The 13,977-nt window shown below is 33.6% G+C and overlaps 1 protein-coding gene across 7 annotated transcripts in view; it reads left to right on the top strand.

The window, feature by feature from the left end:
- The first annotated feature begins 6,267 nt into the window (after positions 1 to 6,267).
- The window catches only part of LOC141447628 (uncharacterized), a 145,413-nt gene continuing 137,703 nt past the window's right edge, over positions 6,268 to 13,977 (top strand). For 3 of the 7 annotated variants that reach the window (XM_074115377.1, XM_074115375.1, XM_074115371.1), the window contains exon 1: positions 6,268 to 7,677. The gene's annotated coding sequence lies outside the window, so the exon portion shown is untranslated. The remainder of the gene's footprint in view (positions 7,678 to 13,977) is intronic. The other 4 variants (XM_074115373.1, XM_074115376.1, XM_074115372.1 and 1 more) reach the window with 2 other exon arrangements.

Genomic DNA, 13,977 nt, shown 5'->3' with positions numbered 1-13,977 from the left:
ACAATTATGACGAGTGAAGGCACAGACACACATTCTACGGAGGCCTGGCGAACATGTGTTACAACACTCACTATATTTCTCCTCTTTGAACTAGGTACACTAATTGCAAACCAGCAGATCTTTACAGTTTTATTCAAAAAATAGTAAATACTTCATTCCCTGGTTTCTACAAGGATAATCGATACTCCATCTTACGAGAAAGAGGAAGTAAAAATACCATTTTCTACTAAAGAGGTGGAACTATCCAGCCAAGTGGTTGGCTTCCAGCTAGTAAATAATATACGACGCTTGCTGACATACAAGGCCTCTATTTATAAAAGCGATTCGATAGAGAGAGCTCATTATATTGATTCAAGTTGCTATTTTGATTACAGACAGCAGCACGTGTAGAGCACAGCCGCGTGATTAGGCCCTGCTGTAATGCGGCCTAGTATAACTTAATTGAATAGTTTATGATATACTGGAATAAAGTAGAAACTAGGTAGAATACAACAGCTATTTATAGCCTTCTTATTCATCAAGCTTCTATTAAATAACCCTGGTTATTGATACCACTAAGGACGGGGTGTATTTTTATTTTATGATTTCTTATTTTTTCTTTCATTACGTCAATTAGAGGTCAGAGTTTATATGGTTAGGATTGGCGAGATAATCAAATTGTCTTGGCCAACAGAAATTGTTCACAAGTAAGGGAAGTACTGCAATCAGTTAAATTCACATCAAGTTTCAAATGTATTTTGGGGTCTCTTGAGTGCAAAACATTGTTTGAAACTCTTTTTGAAAAACGAAAAACCGTCCATACTTTATTTCCGATGGCTTCTAACAGTAACTGAAAGAAGTAGTGCTGCACGAGAAACGAGACAAATCTCGGTCTCGGTCTCGGTACCGAGACCGAGACGAGACTTGAGCAACCGAGACCGAGACCGAGATCGAGACATGATATATATCTCGTCGAGAAATCTCGGTCTCGTCTCGGTTTTTCAAATATTAATTTTTAGCTACAAAATTATAAAATTGTGTTCTTTATTAATAAATAATCATTACGGGTATTGAATTAATTATTAAAAGATACGATTTTATTATATATGTTCAATATTACTACATCTATTTGACTTCGAATTACATAAGTAAAGTAAGCAAAGTAAAGTAATCCCCTATTTTTTCAGGCGGGGCTTTACGTCCAACTACCAATTAGGTGTCGCGGACGGAGGTGACTAGCAAACATACTTTACTGTAAATTTCTCATATTAACCATTAAATAAAATCCAAGGCCTAAGACCGGGAATCGAACCCAGTACCACAATACACATTAGCTTCGCAGGTCTCGCACCGCTCGGCTACCGTGGCGGCCCCCTTCGAATTACATAATTTTTACATAAATTCACTAAATTTCACTATTCATATCATTCATTCATTCAATTTCATAAATTTCACTATTCATATCATTCATTCATTCAATTTCATAAATTTCACTATTAGTAATCTAATACTTTGAACTTAGATATTATTTGAATTATATTTTAGAATTTTAGAATTAATGAATTTGAAAAAAAAGACTATCTATGCACCTAAAAAATATTGCCACAAATTTTCGTTTTTTAGATACATTTTGCATTGATACATAAAAGAGCTTTTACTGAGTCAGAAGTTAGAGAAGATCTTCTATTGGTCATTATCATCGCAGCTTGCGAAAATAATCTTTCCGATGGCACTGAAGTTGCACAGATACTAAAAATATCTTTTGCCATTCTAGACAAATTTTTGAAGGAATTCTCAAGTGTTTTCCACCATTCTAAAATGTCAACGTCTACTGGTGCTTGGTCTAATTTGGTGTAATTAATTATTTCTGTCTTCCATGCTTCGGTGATATTTGCTGATTTTTGAGCAAATGGTGTAAAAAATATTGATGCAGTCGTCGCCGTCGTCGTCAAAAGGTGAAGGTCATCAGATTCTTTATCTTCACCAACAGCCATAACTAATGGAGCGGGAAGTTTGTATTTTTTATTTCACAAATCGACTTGTTATGGGAGGCAGATATGTTATTTGAGTCTTTCATTTGGCGCGTTTTTAACATCTTCTTGAAATTATATAAAGATATATAACAGTAATAGTAATATATGATGCATTGAGGTGTAAGTAGTTGTCTTCTTTTACACACATTTTCATTACCAATATATAAATTAAAATAATTATTAGAAAATAGTAACATTTTTTGAAAAGATTATTAATAGCAAACCGCTTTTAATGCTTAAACAAAAATTCAAAAAAACCGAGACCGAGATATCTCGACGAGACCGAGACCGAGACCGAGACTTGAGCGACCGAGACCGAGATCGAGACTGCATAAAGTCTCGCCTCGTCTCGGTCTCGTGCAGCACTAGAAAGAAGAAATGCCAGTTACCCAGACACCATGCCACAGATTGTTCAGTCACTTCCCTGAGAATTCCTGATAAATGGCTTCCACGGTTTTCATTGTCTTGCACTTCGCACACTTCCAAATTTACAATTTTATTTAAAAATTTTCTTGAAAAAGTCGCCCGTGGAAGAGGCTTGGTTAAACTTCATTAGTAAAGCAAACAACTTCTAGACATTCGCCAAAAATTTGTATTTTCGCTTTGACTTGGCCAATCTTCAAAATTCTAAATTTAAAGAACAAATTTAATCAAGCTAAATGCGGAAAGTTTTCTTAAAAAGAAACATTTGGTCCACCTTAAGTCGAAATTTTCCGAAAATTGATAGTTTGATACCAGCTCCGAAGAGTAGTCTTTGTCTATTTTTACGTTCGTCCCAAGTATTACCCAAGTGTAAACTGGCGGATTTATTGATTCCAATCGATCGCTACACCTGTATCGAGGTCACTTACATGAATGTTTCATCAACTTTGAACAACTTTTCTTTTATTTATTTATTTTCGGTATTTTTCGTCAAATAATGAGAGGTGGTCGAATTTATTCTTACACGTGTTCTTACACGTGTTTTGTTACTTTACTCCACATTCTAACCAATATATGTATTCTCTTTCATCAGAATTTTAATCTGTAAAACTTTATATTGTACCGTATTGAACCTAGGGAGAAACCACCTTAAAATTTGTTTGACAAATGTTCTGTATCTTTGAATGTTACTGAGTGCTCAGTAACTGTTCAGTTAACTGTAACTTAGCTGAACTGAGTTACAGTTAACCATGATGTATATATATGTCCTCCAAAACACTGTTGAACCATTTGTGGTTTGGAAAATGGTTTGTACCAAAGCGACTGATTGTAATAATGGCTGATATCACGCCAAATTTAATGCTAGTTCAGGTTGGCTGTTGTCAGAATTTAAGATCGGACAATCTTAGCATTATGTCTGCCTCGTACTTAAGTTCCTCGTTTCGCACAATATATTCATCTACTTGTATGTTTCAGATACTTTTAATTTTTCATCTGTTTTGTTAAATAAATAATACTGTTTCTCTCTGTTTCATGGTGAAGTTATTCTGTAGAACTCTATTGTAATACTTATGATATTAATTCTTAATTTTAAGAAAATGTGAAAATTACATGAAGATTTAGTAAATGACTTGCCTGACTTTGCTAATTATTGTCATATTTTCCTTTGCAACAATTTTTATGCTGATATTATTTACAATGTTCCAAAGAAAAAAATGTTTCCACAGTGTTTGTTAGAATGTTCGCTAGATGGCATACCGTTGGAAAAGCGTTCTACTTTCTGACGATCTTGCCTAGATGAACAGTTGTGCCTTTTTAAAGTTTGGTATTAAACGGTCAGTATTATTCAGGAAGACAATGTCTCTTAGTTCTTCACTCATCATTTTTTCTCCTTCATCCTCCCTTGCACCGAATCCCAACTCAGCTTCTAGGGCTTCCAAGAAAAAGATTATAGAATGAAGCTTTTAATATTCCTTACATGAGTGACATTTGCGAAGAATTAAACTGTGCCCAAAACATTTGCACCCCTTAGTATAGATTTCAGGGGCAGGGAAGATGTCTATAATTAACCTTTTGCGAGCTTTAGTGTTTTTTTTTTCTTTTATCTTTTTGTAGAACTTGTCTAGTTACCACTGAAAACTCATTACTTTTTTTTATAAAATTTACTTTAGTTCGTCCTCAAATTTGGCACTCTTCCACGATTTTTACTTCAACACCAGCCAGTTTGAACTCATTGTTCAGCCGAGTAAACTATTTGTTTTTTTTAAACAAATAACTACAATAAAATATAAAATTACGTTTAACTTAAATTTTCTTCCATAGTGATAACCCACAATCAATTTGAACTTGCTAACAGTCAATTTTTACATTGATAACTTCATTTAACACAGTTAGCAGTTTTCTTTAATCCTAATCAGTTTTGGAAACCCATCCATCATATAAATATTGCTCAACAGAATTGACAGTCAATTTTATTTTGCAATGGTGCACATTTTTGGAATTGAATTGTTAAGGAAATATGTAAATTTTCTGGTGCTTTGGTACAAAAACATCTAAAATGAGCCGTGAATTTCTCATAAATTTTCTTCAAATTCCTAATTTTAGAAAGTTAATTAATTTTTATTAAAATCTCTGTTTTATACTTCAATGAAAAACCTGCGCCTTTCTCCTTCTCCAGAAATGTACTTAAACCTGTTTTCTTGGAAAAAAATTATCTAAATGAAACTTGATGTGTATATATTTTGGAAACAATTCCTGGAAATCCTAGGAGTGGATTAAACGAAATTCTAAACTCCGCTTCTTAATGTGCTACTTTTGGTTAAGAAATTTTCTTGGAGCTCGGAATTTTTACTGATTCTCTTAATTTTGATTTAAATGAAATTAAATTGTTGGTGTATTGGTGATGCGTGTACAGTAAGTGAGAGATCCCCAACTCGCATTTAGCTACTTTTTATTGTAAAGTAGCCCCTCCTCAACGCGGATCTATTCGGTAATTAAACATAAGGCCCGCTTGAAAAATAGGCGATTACTTTAACTTCAAATATTATGGCGCTGCTAGAACGCAGAAACTAGGTTGAAAGAGCAAAGTGTATGGTTTAGAAGTGCGTGTCAATCACCATAGATTATAATTACGTAAATTACAATGTTATTTTACAGGAACTCGCGGTATGTGCGTATTGGTTCTTATTTTAAAGAGAGCATCAAAATTATTTCCATAGCTCAAATAACATTTCATCCTATTCAAATACCAGGATATATTTTAATGCAATATCGATTTCTATATAAATTGTCGGTATCGATTCACTTGGTGGGATTTCTTTTCAGACGATAGCCACACTGCCCACTAACGTTTTTACCAAACAAACTCAAGGTTAAATACTATTGATTAGATTTTGGGTTTATTAAGATATCGCTCGACTACCGTATTTACTATCATCCCATAATATTTGAGAATGAAATATCGAAGCGACATTACGAGTTACGGATGAGTTTGCCCTAAACTTTACTTTGGCTTAAACTTCTCTGGATCTATCCAAATCAATTTCCACAGAAAAAATACAGGAAATGCATTAGGTAAAGATTTTTGTATTTAGGGGAGAAGGAGCTGTGCCCTCCATGCGCCTCTACTGGGACTATGGAAACTACACTTCCAGAGAAGTTCCTCCAAACTGAGGTATTTGAGAAATCTCAGAATTTGAGAGGCTTTAGAGAGGGTATATTCTCTCCCTAGGCCTGATCTCTATCCAGGCATCCCACTACGCTCCATTGCTATTTGCCTGAGGGTTCTAATGAGTCAAAATGCTCCCGTAATCGGAACTATTCACGCATAATAATCTATTTGACTTTACTATAGAGATACATATTTATTTTTTTAATTATTTTTGAGGCCCCCAAAAATCTGACAGGTTCACTCTCTCGCTTCTTTCCATCTAAACTCCTATAGTTCATAGTTCATATCCTAAAATTTTTATAAACACCAAATTTTTGAAATATAATAATTTAATTCTTATAGTAATATATTCTTATACATCCGCGGTAATTCCAGTAGAGTTGCCTGCATCCCTCACTCCTCTAGAACTACTTTAAAAATAATTCTTTTTCGAGAATAATTATTCCAATGAAAGTTATAGACCTAAATGGATGTAATTTGTATTTAAGTAACCTAAAAATTTTAAAGAAAATCCCATGGCCATTTTGAGCAAATCGGAAAAAATTTAAAAATTCATGAGTGAAATTATACAGCTGGTAGTGAAATGTCCTTCCAACTTGAAATTTGAACAATGCCCCTTCAATACTCCTTAATATTGTGTTAGTAGATAGTGACATTCACTTCGCCAAAATCTTAGAATCCAAGCCCAAGGGTAATCTTAATTGAGTTTTTCTAAATGAAATTTAAAAGTCGAGTTTCATATACAAGTGGCAGATCTGCGTGAAGACGTTTTGAGAAAACTTTAAAAAGGTGAAAAATCGACTTAATTAGACGCTACTTCCAGTGCTGGGATTTGGACTACTAACGAGGCACCCTTTAGGATTTCCTTTAAAGTGTAATTTTAAGGTAATGTACAGATTTACAAACCATATTAGGTTAGCAAAAAATAAATATGTTTCGAAAATCGAACTTTTAAGAAACACTAATAGAAACACCTGGAAATGGTAGCGAGGAGGATGTGGCTTGAGTGTATGGGATAAACTTTCTTGAATTTTGGAGAGCACTAATAAAATAATCGCCAATGTGAGCAATCGGTTCAAAAAGTGTGGGAATCTCTGGAAGGTTATCTTGACGCTTAGTTTAGATTTACCTTTAAGTGAAGTGGTAATCCCGAAGGATTTCCGTCACTACTGTGGATCAAAGCCGACACAAGAAATTTGAATCCTGATGGTAGAACACACTTTAACATATATGTGGGATGAGCGGATCTGTCATCGGGTCAAAAAACAAAATATAAATTTTTTAACTATTAACTAATTTTTGCCCGCTAACGATTAATTTTTGACAAGGTTTTGTATCAAAAGAAATTTTAGTTTGATTCGGAGCTGGTGGAAAAAATTCCAGGAGAAAGATATCACTGGGCGTTGCTCTGCGATTTGGATATAATAAACATTTCAGTAATAAAAAGCCATTTTTATGGAAATTGAAAACAAACTATTGCAAAAAAGAAGAGAAATCCTGAGGCATTGCCATTAAAAAGAAAGAAATTATAATTAAAGAAAGAAAGAAACTAGTTTAAACAGTGATGGGACATTAGTGATTGTTGGCAAACCTGCAGGTCGACCGAGAACCGCCCTCTGTGAGTTCAGTTGCTATCTAGCTCTCGACAGTGTGTGGTGACTGATTCCGCGCTCGACCGTCCTGTGTATTGTAGACATACGCTAGTCGTACACATAAAAAATATTTATTTTTTAAATGAATTTATTTTATTAATTTATTATTTTTTTTACAAACGTAAAATAAATAGCAATTGCTTGTAACTTTTTTCTTTTAGTTCTTAAAATAATATTTATTTTCAAAGGAAATAATCAGTTCAAGCGATGAAACAATTTGAATGATTACAAAGAATAGAAATTACTTTGAGTGCCACGTGATTCAAAAAAAAACTGTTGCATGTTTATCACTTTGGTTTCTTTGTATCTTTTGTTTGAGTTTTGCAAAAACTGAACTGATATTTTGTCTGTTTTTATTTTTATCCAATTTTCATTTGAAAATTTGCTTACTCTGTTTTGGGACTATTGTCACTGAACCTAAGTAAGTATCTGAACAGTTTTACTAATTTGAACGCAGGTTTTTTTTTATTGGAGTTTATTTTCGTGATGTACTTTCAAAATGTGATTGTAGGGGGTGGGCTTTTACAAATTGAATCATTAGAAGCCATTTCCGTTCTGTAAGTTACAAATCTGTATTTTTGCTGTAAATTATATATTAACTATGTGCTGTGATTCAGGATTCGCTCAATGGTGTCGACTAAAATCTCATTTTAGAAATTGAATCGAGCTTTTGAAAGAGAAATTGATTATCTTTAAAAGTTACATCTTTCATTTCGCATTGAATACTATTTTGATGTCATCATAAGTTTTTTTTTGCACACAGGATTTCCTAAACGTACAAAAGTAGAACCACTACCTATCTAGGTCCATCAAGGGGTTACTTGGTAATATTTCACCTAAACTTCAGGGCAAATACTAATATTCTGTCTTCTTAATGTTCATCAAATTTCTAGATTTCTATAAAATACTGCAGGAACTCATGGATCGGCAACTCTGGTTAACATTGCGGTTTATACTCCACATAATTGTTTTTCCTTTACTTTTATTCCTAACACTTCCAGAAAAGTTTAAATAAGGCTGGTTCTTAGGAAAGGTGAAGTGCAATTTCGATGTATTTTGTACATTTTTAACAACATTATTATAAATATAAATGTTATATTTTTAATACGTATGTTACGTCTAACCAAATTCCGAATTGGAAGAATAACTCCTGCGGAAGTGCACCTGACCAGAAGGCATTCTTTATAATGTTTTAGAGTTACAGAAAAGCTTTTCAATGGAACTTCCATGTGATGCAAGTAAGGCCAGTCACTCTTTTTTGGAACATTTTATTGCAGAATTTAGATCTTTTTGGGTTCTGGAGGCTGCTTCCTAATTATTTCAATGAAGCAAGAGATGATGTATAATATGGAAATCCATCATCTTTTTGGTTCTAATTAGAAATTTTAATAAATTCTGGTAGGAAATCGATCGTGTGAAGGCTAAGAGTTTTCTTGCAATTTTTTTTAAATACCTTGGAATGTAAATGACCCTCAAATTGATGATATTAAGTTTATACAGTTTGTTTTGCTGTCCTTGAGTCCGACCGGAAGTGCTAGTATCTTCTCTAAGTGCTAACTTTACTGAAGAAGTTTCGAGGTTTTCGCACAGTTTTATAAATCAGTGTTGCAATAACATTTAAACTTTAAACTTAGTCTAAACACTAAAAATTTAGTAATTCGTGTGTTTGAGATCAATTGAGTACCAACATTCTTACTAGGAACGTACACGGCAAGAAATTGATCGCCTTTTTTTGTCCACCTAGAATTATTATTATGTATATATTTTCTAATAGCCTATTAATCGATTGTGGAATCGATTTGGTCTATTTTAAGAGATAGTGTTTATTGGAGAGGGTGAGAGTTTGATAGAGTGTATACATGGACAAGAAAACATTTCAACTTTTGCTTTTCCATACTACTGTATTTTTTTGTACATTTTGCATCTTGCACGTTTGTTAAATCGATGGCGTAACGAACTGCACCGGATGTTGACGTAAAATTATTTAAATTACTTAAATCACACCAATAGTCAAACCAGTTCCAAAAGTACATATGATTTTTGTTTTAGATGTCTTCTGTAAGGTTTCGTGGAAACGTTGCTCTATAGTAAATGAATGTTAAAGTGCTTAGAAAGCCCAAAAGTGTTAAGAAATATGAGCCAAAAATTATAAACAAATTCAAATAAAATACCTATTTTTTTCGAACGTTTCTAACTGGCTGAAATTACTAGCTGAAGTAAAGTACAAATGAAATGTGAAATGCTGATTTGTGTTCTTTTTTAATAGTTTCATTTAAAATTTTGCCATAAAAACTTTCCGGAAGGTCAGTTGTATAAGGGTTGCTCGTCAAAAACTGTAAAGTTCAAAAACATCCAACTTTGACAATTTTTTTTTTTTCTATAAAAGATAAAATTCCTAAATTTTCTGTATAAAATAGGGCGAATCCTCGTTTATAACTGTAATTTTTTTGCAACAACCCAGATTTAATAGGTTTCGAGAAAAAAGTTGCCGAAAATAAGAAAAACGTCGTTTTCAGAAACGGTTCTTGTTCATACTTTTTTTGAAAACAACGTGGAGCCTAAACGCGCGAACCGATTTTCATGAATGAGGTGTCATTCGATTCGGAATTTCAAGTAGATGTGCCTTTTGAGATTCTCGAAGCTGTACATTGAAAGGGAAAGAGTTAGCCCCATGTATGTAAGGAGGGGTCCAAAAGTATTATTACTAATTTTGTGTAAATCTTAGCCCGATTTTGATGAAATTTGGCAGGATGAAAGGGTTAGAGCTCCCTTAATAGTATTAAAGCGACGTTATGCTCTTAAACCTACTAAGAGGAAGTATTGCAGTCGTTTAAATTATCAACGCGTGAACTGATTTACGTCAATGAATTGTCATTCGATTCGATATTTTATGAGTGGATCTTGAGTTTTGAACATTAGAAACGGAGTTTGCACCACTTAAGTAAGGCCCGCCTTAATAATCAATAACTACGACCAATTTTGATAAATTTTGGCAGGATGAAGTTGTTCGAGTTTTCTAGTGAGTGATGTTAAGGAGACATCCTACTCTTACAGGTACTAAAGGGAAGTATTGCAATCGTGCATATTTGAAGTTTAATTTCTCTTTGCCTTTTAGGAAGAAGTACTGTAAACGCTCTATAATTTTTCTTACTCCTCTTAAAAGGAAGTACTGAAATCACAGTTTAATTTTGTAATTTACGCACAAATACCTTTCAATTTTAATCGAAACGTTTACCGAAGAAAACTGTTGTTGTGGATTCTTTGGGGACCGCAACTCTAAGCATTCATTTAAAAGATCTCTTCAGTGGTAGTTAAGGGTTTGACTTAACACCATATCAGGTTTTAATGAAACTATTGCTTATTACAAATGTTAAGAAAATCTGTAAAGCAAAAAGGGAAATCTATCCAATAGGTACAAAAATCTCCTTAACAAAAACTTACAGTTTAAAATGTTAAGTATAAGGTTTGATTAAACGCCAAAAGGTACACAAATCAGCAATCTACTTTGGTATCATTTAAATAATTTTACTCCATTAACATGTCAATAATATTTTCTGGAATTTATTAGATGTCCCAGACACCTATGCTGTCTGTTTCCATCTAAAAAATATTTATTCAAGTAGCGCAACATTTAACTTACATTGATTGTAATTTCTATTAATCTATAATAAATAAACTATTAACTGCAGCTTATAAATAAAAAGGATATAAAAAACCAAAAAATAACTCGAGGCTAAAAAATTCATAAACTTTTCTTTAAAAATGCATAAATCAATGAAATTGTTTTTATTACATTAATTTATTTTTATTTTATTTTTTTAAAAAAATAGGCGATTTAAGTTTATTTTACGATTAAAGTGATTGTTATTTTATTTAGTAGTCAAGGATTAAAAATCTGGCTTTCTATTAAATAATGTATTCTTTAATTACATCCTTTTGCAAATCTTTAAAATTTCTAACCCCTAGATCTCTCTTCCAATAGTTCCGATTTTAATGATTTCTTTACCAAATTGTTGGGAAAAGTTAGCTGGTGATCTAATCTCATTCTCAATACTTATTGACCATCACTTAGGCATTGACTGCCTATCACTTTTGTGGGATTTAACCTTTCAGCAACACTATTTTTAAGAAGATGTAGTTGATAAAATGTCGATGTTGGGCTGTTGAAACTAATATTATCTCTGTATTATACTCCTTCAGGACGACGTTCTTCTCTCACCTTTTGAGGATCATACTCCCTCTCTCCGGATGGACCTCTTTTTGTTATTTCAGAGATGAAAAGAAGGGATTTGTTGCGGTCATTATGAACCGATCGTCGCTTTTCTTTGGTATTAGTGATCGTGAGGATATGGATTGTAATGCTATTCTTCATTATTCTTTGTCGCCTCGTACCGATAACATGTGAGAATGATGAATGTTCTGTTTTTGAGCATCGATCTGAGCAAGAAAAAGTTCGTACCCTATTTTCTTTAAAGGAGGAGCTGTTGCGAAGTATATAACATTTTTCACTTTCACAAAAAATAAATTTTTGATGTCCTCTGAGTTTGCATTCATACAAATATTTTTCGTGCTCTTTGTGAGTAAGTGTTTTTTACCTCAAAAAATAGTAATATCAAAATATATATAATAATAAAAACACCTCGCTGGAGATGCAGAATTGGCATTGTTTTCCAAATGATTACATTCAATTTTTAATTTTAAGTCAACTTTATTAGCAATAAAGACATTAATATAATAATTTAGCGTACATTATTGCTCCCTTACAGAATAGAGAAGCAAACTATCACACGGGAAATTACGGGACTTTGCCGGAAATGAAGTGATCTGCTCACTGTTGTCTCTGGGAATTTAATTTTCTAACTATTATGACGTCTTTGCGGCCTGAGTTTGTCTGCTCTGTTTGAGACCAGACCGACGGCCCCAAGTATAACCAGCACTTTTATGGCCCAATTTCATTGTTTTCTATTTCTATTTTTGTTCAATTTCCAATATTGTTTTCATAACAGTAACATTTAAAGGAAATAACATTTTTTTGTGGTCTCCTGAGCCTCTAGCTCAACATTATATTTAAAAAAATGCTCAGTTTTAAGAAAATTAATTTCTCACCGGAAGAATTACTTTACTCGAAATATTTACCACTATTTTTAGGGCTCTTAGAATCCTCTCTGAATTTGTTTCATTACATACATCTACTACATTACATCATCCATTTAAGGCCGTCAACATCTGAGATTATTGGCGCCCGGAGCTTTTTCAGTGCACTGCCAGAACACTGGACAGTGTTCTCTCGTTACAGGAAACACTATCCATCGCCGGGCAGTGAGCTGTAAAAACCTCCTAGGAAGAGAAAATCTAAGGGTCAGTAGCCGGATTCGAACCCGGGAATCCAATACGCTAACCTTATAGTTAATCCCTTCCCTCACACGTATATTTAAAATGATTTTTTAAAAATATGTTTTAGGGTCATCTTGTTAAGAAAACCAAGTATTATCTAAATCAGGGATGTCCAATCCGCTGGCTGCATTTAGCCCGCCTTGAATATTTTTATGGCCCCCGCGAGATTCATCCTAATTTTACTAAATTTATTTTTTTGCAATATTTTGATTTCTAATGGTGGTGTTTTGTAACCAATAAATGTAATACTGGTTTTGTTTCATTACGTTTCTTTTCTTTTTATAATATTTATAATTTTTTGTGGTCGGCCCAAACTACTAGATATACATATAATTTTATAACCGGCCCGTAGGCTTATAATGAATTTCGAAAGTTGCCCTCAAGATCATTCGGGTTGGCCACCCCTGATCTAAATATTTCATTGGAGTGTTCGGTAGTACCAATTTGATGTCAGTAAGGGGATTCAATCTTCCTGAAAAGCGGAGTTTATAGAAAAGGATTTAGTTAAAACTTTGGGAACAGCGCTCAGAGAAATCGGGCAATTATTCAGAAGGTTTTAATTAAATCTAATCCTGCTCGCCTCACAGAATTGTTCTTCATGGATAGAATCTATTCCTCGAAGAAGTGCATTGAACTTAAAGAAGTCTCTAGTTAGAAAGTTAAACTAAATTTTTAAACTAAAACTGTCATGTCGGAAGCTCTCTTCTCGACTATAATGAGAAGTCGACTGTAAAATATACAATGGGTTATATCAGTGAGTATGCAGGGGTTAGCCTGTCCGTTTGCTAAACCCAAGTTAAGAAGTATCTTGGCAGTTTTTATGTAACGGATACCCGCAAGGAACAGCTAGTTTCCTGAAGGAGTGAAGGAAAGTGGGTTTAGTATTGAGGTTGGTATAGGCTAAATAAGAATATAAGGCAAGTAAGAAATGACTAGCCATTTCTTCAGTCTCGCCGTCTGGGCGGGTATACCAGCCCAAGTACACCTTTCCTAATAGCAGCCCTAATAACCAAACCTTTTAAGTAAGATTTGAGGACTGAGGTAGATAACAGGCTGATAGGGTTGGAAGAAGGGTTAGTAGCAACAATTCTCCCTTCACGCATTCAGCCTTATCAAACCCAACAAACACTTGACCTTTGTCTCAACCTAACCTAACACTTAATGGGATGGAGTATTCAACGTTCCCCCACAGTTTGCTGAACCTAATCAGTAGTGCCCTCTTCCAACAATACGAATCCTTTTTCTTCCACCATCCTGACAAAGCAGGCTCAATCCTTAGTGCACTGGAAATATAATCTTACAGAAAACAGTTTAAATAAATATAATA

The sequence above is a fragment of the Rhodnius prolixus genome, unplaced genomic scaffold, assembly GCF_049639745.1.
Source record: "Rhodnius prolixus isolate KJV_2025 unplaced genomic scaffold, Rpr scaffold_7, whole genome shotgun sequence".
Classification (NCBI taxonomy): Eukaryota; Metazoa; Arthropoda; class Insecta; order Hemiptera; family Reduviidae; genus Rhodnius; species Rhodnius prolixus.
This window is presented reverse-complemented; position numbering and strand designations above follow the sequence as displayed.